Source organism: Ornithorhynchus anatinus, chromosome 1 (assembly GCF_004115215.2).
Source record: "Ornithorhynchus anatinus isolate Pmale09 chromosome 1, mOrnAna1.pri.v4, whole genome shotgun sequence".
Lineage (NCBI taxonomy): Eukaryota > Metazoa > Chordata > Mammalia > Monotremata > Ornithorhynchidae > Ornithorhynchus > Ornithorhynchus anatinus.
This window is the reverse complement of record NC_041728.1, coordinates 102,875,302-102,887,277: the sequence shown is the minus strand read 5'-3', so window position 1 is coordinate 102,887,277 and position 11,976 is coordinate 102,875,302. Positions and strand designations below refer to the sequence as shown.

At 41.0% G+C, this 11,976-nt stretch overlaps 1 non-coding gene across 1 annotated transcript; it reads left to right on the top strand.

The window, feature by feature from the left end:
* Window positions 1–2,994: 2,994 nt before the first annotated feature.
* Window positions 2,995–3,132, top strand: LOC114817180. The gene has a single exon (XR_003765017.1). It is a non-coding gene; the product is annotated as a small nucleolar RNA SNORA7 (small nucleolar RNA).
* The last annotated feature ends 8,844 nt before the right edge of the window (window positions 3,133–11,976 follow it).

Genomic DNA, 11,976 nt, shown 5'->3' with positions numbered 1-11,976 from the left:
CAAGATTTTTTGAAATTAATCTATAACATCATTTGATAGATTCAAGACCTAAGAATGAGTTATTTTTCAAGGGAATTACCTATGTCTTTATAAAGCTTTCTTTTAAAATAAGTAGTAAATCTAATTTGGTATTGGCTGATACACAAGCAAATGACTTCAATAATCAAAAGTTGAAATCTGGCTCACAGTTTAATCCCAACTATAGCTAGAAGATCTCCTCCAAGAAATTCAAATGAAGAAGATACCTATGATGATATATCAGGTATGGGATCCAACTGGAAGAACACACAAAGCTAAAGATCAGTTATTCTCTTGTTCATCATCTTTTATCCCAGGTTTTGGGAGAATTCCAGATTCTACCAGTACCCGAAGATTTCCTGATTATAAATTTTAGATTTACTATAATTCTTTAAGGCCACTGAAGTACCATTTCAACTTCAGAACCAATTTGCAACTGGGGTCAAGTTTTGGTATGGACAAAATAATGCAAAACTGTTGAAGAATATTGTATCCGTGCATAAGATTGGTACCTGACCTTTGAGCTATCTGAATTCAGCTCAGCAGGGAATAAATCCACCCTCTGCAAAACAAAACAAAACAAAACAGAAAAACACAAAAAAAATTTACATTTTTCTACAGGAAGATATACACGCTGAAAACATCAACTAGTTTTGCAAGAGATTTGGAGCAATTAATAAATGAGAGAAACTTGGTGGGTTACCAAAGGGAAATCATCACCCCATTTACCCAAGCATATTGGTGCCACCATAGAAGAAAGAGTATTGGAATCCTTGAGGCCAACGCTTTGGACTAACAAATATTTGGAGGAAATGAACCATTCTTGCGGAAAATGGCTCTATTTTCTCAATATGGAAATCTATTCTAACCCCCGTTCTAATCCCAACTCTGCTGCTTGTGTGTGGGTAAATTACTTAACTTTTCTCTGCCTCACTTGCCTCTTCTGTAAAATGGCGATTCAATATTTGTCATCCTTCTCCCTCAGACTATGAGCTTATGTGTAACAGGGAATGTGTCACCCTGAGAAAGCCTGTTTTTACCTCAACACCTAGTACAGTGTTTGGTACACAGTAAGTGCTTTAATAAATGTTATTATTATTATTCCACAAAAGGGTGTTTTCTGCTTTACTTAAGGGAGTTTTCCTTTCTGTATAGGCAATTCACATGGAGGAGGCAAGATAATTTTGTAGAAAGTAATTTCATTTTATTGGAAAACACTGGCCTCAGACTGGGTTTAGAAGCTTGCTATGGGCAAGGAACATGTCTGCTATTTCTGTTGTACTCTCCCAAGTCCTTAGAACAGTGTTATGCACATAGTAAGAACTCAATAGATATGATTGATTTATTAGGAATGCTAGTAGGAATGACTTGATCATCAATAGCTAGTGTTCAAATAATCCTGGAATCCTGGAATCCCAGAGCTTCAAAGATTCTCAGAAAATGGCCCCATGCCTTCCCTAAATATCAAATCAGTTCCTTGCCTACTTAAAGATCTTCAGGGAGAAAAATCACCCAAGAACATAAGCAATGCCATTTATTGAGTTCTTACTATGTGCACAGCACTGTACTAAGCACTTGGGAGAGTACTATGCAACAGAACATTCCTTGCCTAAAATGAGCTTATAGTCTAGAGGGAGAGACAGACATTAATATTAATAAATAATTTATAATATATAATTTAAAGATATATACTTAAGTGCTGTGGAATTGGGGGTAGAGTGAATATCAAATGTCCAAAATTCACAAATTGAAGTGCAGAAGGGAGAGCAAGCTGGGGAAAAGAGGGCTTAAGTGGGGAAGGCCTCTTGAATGATATGTGACCACAGTAATGCTTTGAAGGTGGAGAGAGTGGTGGCCTGGCATACATGGAGAAGGAGAGAGTTCCAGGCTAATAGGAGGTTGTGGGAAGGGGCCTGGTGGTGAGATAAATGAGAACAGGGCATAGTGAGTAAACTGACTCTAGAGGACAAGAGCATGCAGGCTGGGCTGTAGTAGATTAGTGATGTGAAGAAAGATGGGGTGAGGTAACTGAACTCTTTAAAGGGAATCAGCATGGTGTAGTAGATAGTGCATGGGTCTGGGATTCAGGGAGTCAGGAGGTCAGGAGCTCTAATCCCAACTCTGCCACCTGTTTGCTGTGTGACCTTAGGAAAGTCACTTAAATTCTCTGTGCCTCAGCTCATATGTAAAAAATGGGGATTAAGAATGTGAGCCCCATTTGGGACAGGGACTGTGTCCAACCTGATTAACCCGTGTCTACTCCAGTGTTTAGAATAGTGCTTGGCACATAGTAAGCACATAACAAATACCATAATAATAATTATTAAATATTATAATATTATTAAATATTATTATTACTTATGATATTTTTTGAGTTCTTACTATGTGCCAAGCACTGGCATTTGCTAAGTGCTCACTATGTGCCAAGCACTGTTCTAAGCGCTGGGGTAGATACAAGGTAATCAGTTTGTCCCACGTGGGGCTCACAGTCTTAATCCCCATTTTACAGATGAGATAACAGAGGCACAGAGAAGTTAAGTGACTTGCCCAAAGTCACACAGTTGATAAGTGGCAGAGCCGGGATTAGAACCCATGTTCTCTGACTCTCAAGCCCTTGCTTTTTCCACTAAGCCATGCTGCTTCTCCAATTAAATAATATTTAAAGCCAATAGTAAGGAGACCAAACAAGGTCGCTTCAGTTCAGGATTCTATCTCAGTTACTGGCAACAGGATTCTCAGAGGAACAATAAAATGGTTATTTTTAGGGTCAACACCACAACCCTAATTTTCTCTCTCGATAGCCTACTGTACTTTGTCAATAGCTTGCATGAGCTATCACCTCTTTCTATCTATAATTTAACAGGTGACTCCCCTGCTAGAATGTAAGACCCTTGAGGGAAGAGCTTGCTTTCTAATTCTGTCATACTTTCCCAAATATTTGTACAGTGCTATTGATTGATGATTATCTGGCTAAGTCCCCTCTCAGAGTAGCACCTGGAGAATTTCCAGTACTCTACCAGTTTCAGTTATGGGAGGCAGAGTCAAGCAGAGGCATACCCATTCCATTCCTAGCTTGGCCAGTGGCTAGTGAGTAGAAGGCAATCTGCTACAAGTCAAAACTCACCCATGCTGGGCAGCAGTGACATGGGAGAGAGTTGAGAGTGGAGACAAGCAACATGGGAGACAGTCGAGGGTGGAGACAACTTTACTGCATGGAAGGAGGCAATGGTAAACAACTTCTGGATTTTTACCAAGAAAACTCTATGGATCCACTACCAGAATGATTGCAGATGAAGAGCGGGGCATTCTGGGAGAGAAGTGTTGTGGTATCGCTATGGGGTCACAAATGACTTCACGGCATAAGACAAGACAAGATCTGGCTAAGTAAGAAATTCTCCCTTATTTTATCCCAAATCTCTCTTTGAGTATGTGGTCTACAACTCTCTACAACTCTGGATAAGCAGGGAAAGGTATATCCTACCAGCAGTAGGTTCTGTATTAGATTTGGGCAGGTGGCCAGAAGAGTTGCATTACTGTATTTTTATTGTCAAAGTGAGAACTGTGCAAGAAATTCTCTCTCAAAAACACTCATAGATGCAGTCTCATTTATGGCAACCTAGTTGCCACTTTCACTCTGGCAGAGGAGGAAAGTAAATTGGACTGGATGAATTTCCTCATCACTAATCCATATTGATCACTTCCTACTATCTTACCCTCATCTTCATTTACTTTTCCCTAAACCCTCAGGTATCCAGAATTAAAGCTAAAATTCCATCAATCTCATCGAGGAGGAACAGACGTCTTGTACAAGATTAAGGGAATCTGGAGATCAGACACAGTGTGTGAACTTGTTTTCAGTCTTAATTATAAATTCCCTTGCTTATAGAGATTTAAGTCAAACACTTTAGGTTGTTTGAATAATGGTTTTGTAATTTAATTGCTAATTCCATTTTAATATATTATATTAAAATAATAGCCTCTAATGGAAATGATATGGGAGTAGACTCAATAGAGCATGGTAATTTATCATGTAAATAAAGACAATGAATGTAGCATATACAGTAGGCTAAATTCTCCTCTTAGATGTACACACAAGGGCCCTATTAACTCAGGAATAACCATGTTCATGCATCTAAATTAGAACATTAGAGTTTTACACAATTTTAAAAGGGGAAGTGTTTTCCTGAATGAAACACATCTGTGACTGTTTTCCTAAGCTCTATACATTTCCTTCCAGAATCATTAGAACACATTTCCAAGTAGTTCTGTAGTCATAACCCAGGAATGAATTTGTATTATTTAATCTAATATCTCCATTTGTTTATGGGGTGAGTTAACCAACTTCCAAAGTTTTGTTCACATATTTGTCTCTGAAGAAGCCTGGATAATTTAGTACACTGCACACAGTCAGTGCTCAATATATAGCATTAATTAATTGATGCATTCTCTAAGTTGGAGTAATTGTCTAAACCCCTGACTTATAACACCCCTGGAAGCAAAAACTTATTTCCCCTAGAGATTTAATGCAGTCCTCCACCCTGATATTAAGTGAGACACAGGATGTATCTCCATTTTTTAAATAATTCATAAATTCTGAATTTTCACACACCCAGACGGAGAAGTAGGGGGGTACCATGAGGAAATATTTTGACAGTTGAGGTTTAGGAGCTATGGAAAAGTTATTCCATTTTACCACTCAGTTTAATTATCTTTTACAATTTTCTCCCTCTTACACTACCTGGCCAACATCATATTCTCCTAGTTTTCCCATATACCCAAACTTCCAATGTTCAGTAATATTGCTCTTCCTTCACCCACAGCTACACTCTGCTTTTAGCTTCATTATAACTTGATAATGAATTAAGGAATAATTCTCTGAATAAGATTCCAGTTCTGACCATACTTCCCTTATATGGTAAATGAGGGAGTCTCCATTACTCAAGAAATCAACTGTTGTTCATTCCCTTCTTCCCATGAGGAGGAGTATGACTGGACAAATGTAAAATTCCACAAGGTCCATGGGACTCTTTCCTCAAAGAGACAAGAGAAACTTGACTCCTATGTCAGAACCCTCCTCCACTGTGTGGGAGTAGAGCTCTACCATGGTAGCTGTAGGGAGTAGGGAGTGAGCACAATGGGTCATACCACCAGATTCTGCCCAGGATCTGGGCATTTCCAGGATGGTATAGGAGAAAAAGCCCAGGCCTGAGAGATGGGAGTCCTGGGCTGTGGTCCTGTAGTCCTGGGCTGTGGTCTCTCTGCTTGTTGTCTGTAACCTTGAACAAATCATATAACTTCTCTGTGTCTCATACTCCTCATCTGTAAAACATGAATAAAATGCATGTTCTCCCTCCCCTTTGCCTGAGCAAGAGCATAAGCATGTGAGAGAGGAACTGTGACTAATCCGGTAACCTTGTAGCTAGCTCAGTGCTCGGCATATAGAAAACACACAATACAAACACACATCTTTTTGGGGCTGTGATTTATAATAATAATAATAATAATAATAGTTATGGTATTTGTTAAGCACTTACTACATTCCAAGCACTATACTAGGCGCTGGAGTGGATACAAGCAAATCGGGTTGGACACAGCCCCTGTCCCACATGGGGCTCACAGTCTCAATCCCCATTTCACAGATGAGGTAACTGAGGCACAGAGAAGTAAAGTGACTTACCTAAAATCACACAAGAGTTAAATGTCAGAGTCGAGATTAGAACCCAATGATCTTCTGACTCTCAGGCCCATGCTCTATCCACTATGCCATGCTGAATCCCTACTGTGCTATGCAATACTAGTAAATTGACCCCATCGTTCAAACCACTTGCTTTTATTACATTAATGGTTGGTTCAAAGGTGCTCTTCCCTTTCCTTGCTCAGAACGGTTCTGCACCTCTTCTCAGGCTTTTTTTTCCTGGTATTTGTTAAGTTCTTACTATGTGCCAGGCACTGTACTATGTAGCAAAGTAGATGCAAAGTTAGACACTGAAGCCAAGGTTAGATAATGTTTCCAGAAAATGGGGGTGGTCCACAGTGTTGAAGGCAGAAAGATCAAGGAGGATTAGAATGAAGAAGTGGCCCCTAGATTCAGCAAGAAGGAGGTCATTGGTGACCTTAGAGAGCACTTTCTGTGGAATGTAGGGGTGGAACTCAGATTGGAAGGGTCGAGGAGAGTTAGAGGAGAGGAATTGGAGGCAGCAGGTGTATTCATCCATTCATTGAATCATATTTATTTAATGCTTACTGTATGCAGAAAACTGTACTATGTGCTTGAGAAAGCACAGAATAACAATGAAAAGACACATTCCCTTCCCACAACGAGGTGTGGGCAACTCACTCAAGATGTTTGAAGAGGAATAGTAGGAAGGAGATGGGGTGATTGTTGGAGGGAGCCCTGGGGTTAAGGGTGAGGATTTGGTTTTTTTTTAAGATAGGGGATAAATGAACATATTTGAAAGGAGAAAGAAGCCATTGGAAAAGTGAACACTTGAAGATAACGGTCACGGAGGGAAGAAGAGAGGGCACAGGTGTTTTAAAAAGGTGTGGAAGGATGTTCAGAAGTTCAGTTGAAGGGGGTTCATTTTTTCCGTCCTCTCTTGGTTCTCCTCTCATCTTTCTGGCCATTCATTCTCGATCTCCTTTGCAGGCTCCTCCTCCCCCTCCCTTCCTCTAACTGTAGGCATTCCTCAAGGGTCAGTTCTTGGCCCTCTTCTCTTCTCCATCTATACTCACTCCCTTGGTGAACTCATTCGATCCCACAGCTTCAATTATCATCTCTATGCAGATGACACCCAAATCTACATCTCCTCCCCTGTTCTCTCCTCCTCCCTTGAGGCTCATATTTCCTCCTGCCTCCAGGACACCTCCAGCTGGATGTCTGCCCGCCACCTAAAATTCAACATGTCCAAAACTGAGCTCCTATCTTCCCTCCCAAACCCTGTCCTCTCCCTGACTTCCCTGTCACTATGAATGGCACGACCATCCTTCCTGTCTCACAGGCCCGCAACCTTGATGTCATCCTTGACTCAGCTCTCTCATTCACCCCACACATCCAATCTGTCACCAATGCCTGCCGGTCTCACTTTTACAGTATTGCCAAGATCTGCCCTTTCCGCTCCATCCAAATGGCAATCGTACTGGTACAAGTTCTCATAATATCCTGACTGGATTATTGTGTCAGCCTTCTCTCTGATCTCCCTTCCTCCTGTCTCTCCCTGCTCCAGTCTATTCTTCATTCTTCATCTTCCTATGAAAATGCTCTGGGCATGTCACTCCCCTCCTTAAAAACCTCCAGTGGTTGCCTATCAACCTCCACACAAAACAAAAACCCCTCACTCTTGGCTTCAAGGATCTCCATCACCTTGCCCCCTCCTACCTAACCTCCCTTCTCTCTTTCTACTGCCCACCCCGCATGCTCTGCTCCTCTGCTGCTCACCTTCTCACTGTCCCTTGTTCATGCCTATCCCACCGTTGATGTCTGGCCCACGTCCTACTGCTGTCCTGGAATGCCCTCCCTCCTCACATCTGCCAAACTCTTTTCCCCTCTTCAAAAGCCTACTGAGAGCTCACCTTCTCCAAGAGGCCTTCCCAGACTGAGCCTCCCCCTTCTCCCTCTGCTCCCCCTCCACCCTCTGTTCCTCCCCCTACTCCCTTCCCCTCTCCTCAGCACTGTCCTAATTTGTATATATTATTTATTACCCTATTTATTCTGTTAATGAGATGTACATCCCCTTGATTCTATTTATCGTGATAATATTGTCTTGTTTTTGTTTTGTTCTGTTTTGCTTTGCTGTCTGTCTCCCCCGATTTGTCTGTGAGCCCATCAGTGGGCAGAGATTGTCTCTATCTATTGCCGAATTGTACATTTCAAGTGCTTAGTACAGTGCTCTGCACATAGTAAGTGCTCAATAAATACTATTGAATGAATGAATTTTGTGAGGAAACAAGTAATCTCTTGAAATACTGCTGGGAAAGTCAAAGAGGATGCAGGAGGAGGGAGGGACTGGAGAGGAGCAGGGGAGATTTTAGTGAGATGATGCCTGACGCTTTCTATTTTATCAATAAAGCATTTGATCAGGTCATTAGGGGAAAGAGTTGGAGGAGATGGAGGTCAGGGAGTTTGAGGAGGGAGGTGTATGTCTGGAATGACTGGTGCAGGCAATAGGTATGGGATTCAGTAGGATGGAAAATTATTTTTGTTGGTCAGAGGAGAAGGCAAAATTAAAGTAGGTGAGGATAAATTCTAGATGGATGTGGTTAGCCAGGTTTCTAGATTTCCTGCTGCAGTGCTCCACAGCTCTAGCACAGGAGCAAAGAAAGCATACTGTGGAGGGCATACAGGCCTGTGATTAGTAGTACGAGATTGGCCGAGGAGCAGGGGAATGAGAGAGTTGAGTTTAGTGGAGAAGGTGATGGTGAGGGCATACTTTATGTATGGAAAACAAACAGGGAATAATGACTTTAGAGAATCGGAAGTTTACAAAACATCAGAGATCTCTGTCAGGGAACAAGGCAGATTTGTGTTGAGGCTGTATGGGAGAGAAGATCAGTGAGGATGCTGTGGTCGGATAGAGAAATTTCAGATGATGGTAGAGACTGTACAGTGACTAAAGATGAGAGAGAGACTGTGTGTGCAATTTGGTGAGTGGGTGATGTGATGTGGAACAGGAGTGAGTGGAGTTGAGCAAGAAGATATGGATGGTGGAGAGGTCATCAGTGACATCCACATTTATTTTAAAGTTCCTTAGAATCAATGTAGGGATGGAGAAAGGGAGAAGGAAGGTATGAAAGGGATCTAGTCTCTAAGCTCATGGTGGGCAGGTAATGTGTCTATTGTACTGTACTCTTCTGAGCACTTAGTACAGTGCTCTGTGCAAGGTAAGCACTCAATAAATATGAGTGAATGAATAAATCAAAATATTTCAGGAAGTTGGAGATGGGACCTGAGGGTGATAGGTGACCATGACTAGTAACTGGAATGGGTGGTAGAGATAAGGGCTTCAAAGGAAGAGAAAGAGTAATGGGGGAGGTGGGATGTTGTGAAAGCCTATTGAAAAATACCTATTTTTCAATGAAATCTTTAGCAATCTTCCTTTTTTTTAAATACCCTGGAAAAGAACAAGCAAGGTAAACACTCACAAGCAAAACCCCCAGTTTTTAAGGTGAACACAGTTGAGAGGCATGCTGAGTTAGTTTCATTGAATTTGTAAAAGGAAGGCCTTTTATTGCCAGGGACACAGTAAACACTGTAATGAACTTTTCTCTGTCATTTAAAAAAACAGCAGAAAAGGACTAAATTTACACTAGTTAAATCAAAAAGAACACATTATTCAGGAAGTAAAATTTCTTGCCTTGAAAGGAAACACTTTTTTGGGAAGCTGATGATTTGTTTTTTCAAATGAAAAAAATATTGCAGTTCATATGGTACTTTTTTCTTCTTAAATTTCTCAGTTTCTGATTGTTAACTTCACAGAGCCTATGCTTGTGACATCACAAATCTCTTCCATGGAGAGGCTTGTGATGTCTTAATTAAGTGCATTGTGAGGTTTGAATATCTCAGACATAAATGAGGAAATTGTTTCTAGAAGCTCTTCTAGAGACAACTGAAAATCAAAAATATTATGCTTAAGTGAATAAATTAGAGGGAAAACAAGGAATTCCATGTAAAGGATAAATATTCCTGGTAGAATGGAGCTTTTCTTCTGGGAACATTATTAATGCTTTTATTTCTCATTTTTCATGACCCCTAATCAATTCCTTAAAAATTGTTAGCCTGTCAGCAGCAGTACCAGTGAACATGAATTCCATTCTAAAACTCTTAGCGAGCTGTCATTTCTGAAAGTCTCTGATTCGTAAGTGATTCAGCTTCTCTGTGATAACACTTGCAGTAGACCCACTTGAACGCTTTGTATTTCCCCCTCCAGACACAATAGACCACCACTCCCCCCACCTTCAAAGCCTTATTAAGGTCATCTCCTCCAAAAGTCCTTCCCAATTAAGCCTCGGCTTCCTCTCCCTTCTACATTATCCATGTGCTTGGATCTGTGACCTTTGGACATTTGGTATTCTCCCCACCCTCAGCCCCACAGCTGAGGGGTTCCCTTATGTACATATATATAAATTATTAATGTCTGTCTCTCCCTCTAGACTGAAAGCTCACTGTGGGCAGGGAAGGTGTCTACCAACTCTGTTGTATCTTCCCAAAGGCTTAGTACAGTGCTCTGTATATAGGAAGCGCTCAGTAAATAGGATTGATTGATTGATTGATTGATTGACCCCAGAAGTTGGTTTTAAGGCACTCAATCAGCTCTCTCCTCCCACTTATTGTCACTCCTCTCATTCTATGGTCCAGCTTCATGCTTCACGTCTCTAATGCCAACCTACTCCCTGTGCTCATTTCTCTTGCAGCCTACCTCCTGCTCATTCCCTCCCTCCTGTTTTGAACACCCTTCCCCTGAACATCTGGCAGACCACTCTTCTCCCTACTGTCAAGTTTCTTCTGAAATCTCCTCCAGGAGACCTTCCCTGATTAGCCTCTCATTCCCTTTCTTATTTCCCCCACTGCTGCCACTTCAGCACTTCCATATCGCCCATGGATTTGGGTACTCACAGCCCCATGTAGCACTTGTGTATATTTATATGCAATTGGGCAAGCCACTTCACTTCTCTGTGAGTCAGTTACCTCATCTGTAAAATGGGGATTAAGACTGTGAGACCCACTTGGGGCAACCTGATTACCTTGTAACTATCCCAGCACTTAGAATAGTGCTAGGCACATAATAAGTGCTTAACAAATACCATAATTATTAATTATTATTATGTTTGCAATCTCTATTGTATACCCCCAAGTGCTTTGTATCATGTAAGCTCTTAGTAAATAATATGGATCAATTTCCCATTGTGTGATCCCGAGTAATATGTGAAAATGCAATTTCTGGCTCTTTGGATGGCATTTTCAGCAATTTGTAATACTTGTAATAATTTTGGTATCTGTTAAATGCTTACTATGTGTCAAGTGATGTGCTAAATGCTGGATTAGATAGAATAAATTGAGAAGTAATGTAACCTAGTGGATTAAGCACAGTCTTGGGAGTCAGCAGGGCCGGGGTCCTAATCTTAGCATTGCCACTTGTCTCCTGTGTGACCCTGAGCAAGTCACTTCACTTCTCTGTGAGGCAGTTAGCTCATCTGTAAAATGGGGATTAATACTGTGAGCCTCATGTGGAACAGGGACTATGTCCAACCTGATTAGTTTGTATCTACTCACTGCTTATAGTAAGAGCTTAATCAATGCCATGAAATGACAAAAAAGAAGAAGAAAAAAAAGAAATTGGGTCAAACAGAGTCCCTGACCCATATGAAGCTCACAGTCTAAGTAGGAGGAAGAACAGGTATTCAATCCCCATTTTACACATTAGAGAACTAAAGCACAGAGAAGTTATATGGCTTCCTCACAACACAAAACAGGCAAGAAGAGGGCCGGATTAGAACACAGTTCCTCTGTTTCCCTGGCCTGTGGTCTTTTCACTAGGCCATGCTGCCCATCTTGGCAGCAGTGCCCTTTTGCTTATAGTCTATCTTAGATAGTAGGTCTGTAACTGTAGAAAAGAACTTCCAGAGAATTATTCCCGTTAAACCACTTATCAATACACAAATCTCCCACTAGATAACCAGGAATAAATAATCTTATTCAAAAAAAAACCTTGACCTTACAATTAGACATATAGTATTCTAGAATGACTGTCATCTTTGTTCTGATAGTGTTCACTTTGGCAACAACTAAACCTGAAGTGAGAATTCTATGGAATAAACCTCATTTGACTCTACCTCTCAGACTTTAAAATTTAGGGGTATTAAAACCTTGAAGTCCAAACTGCAGAGGTGATATTTGCTAATCGTTTCTCAGGACTGAAGTCCTGGTATATGTAAGGTGGTGTGAAAAATTGTTAGATCTAAAGA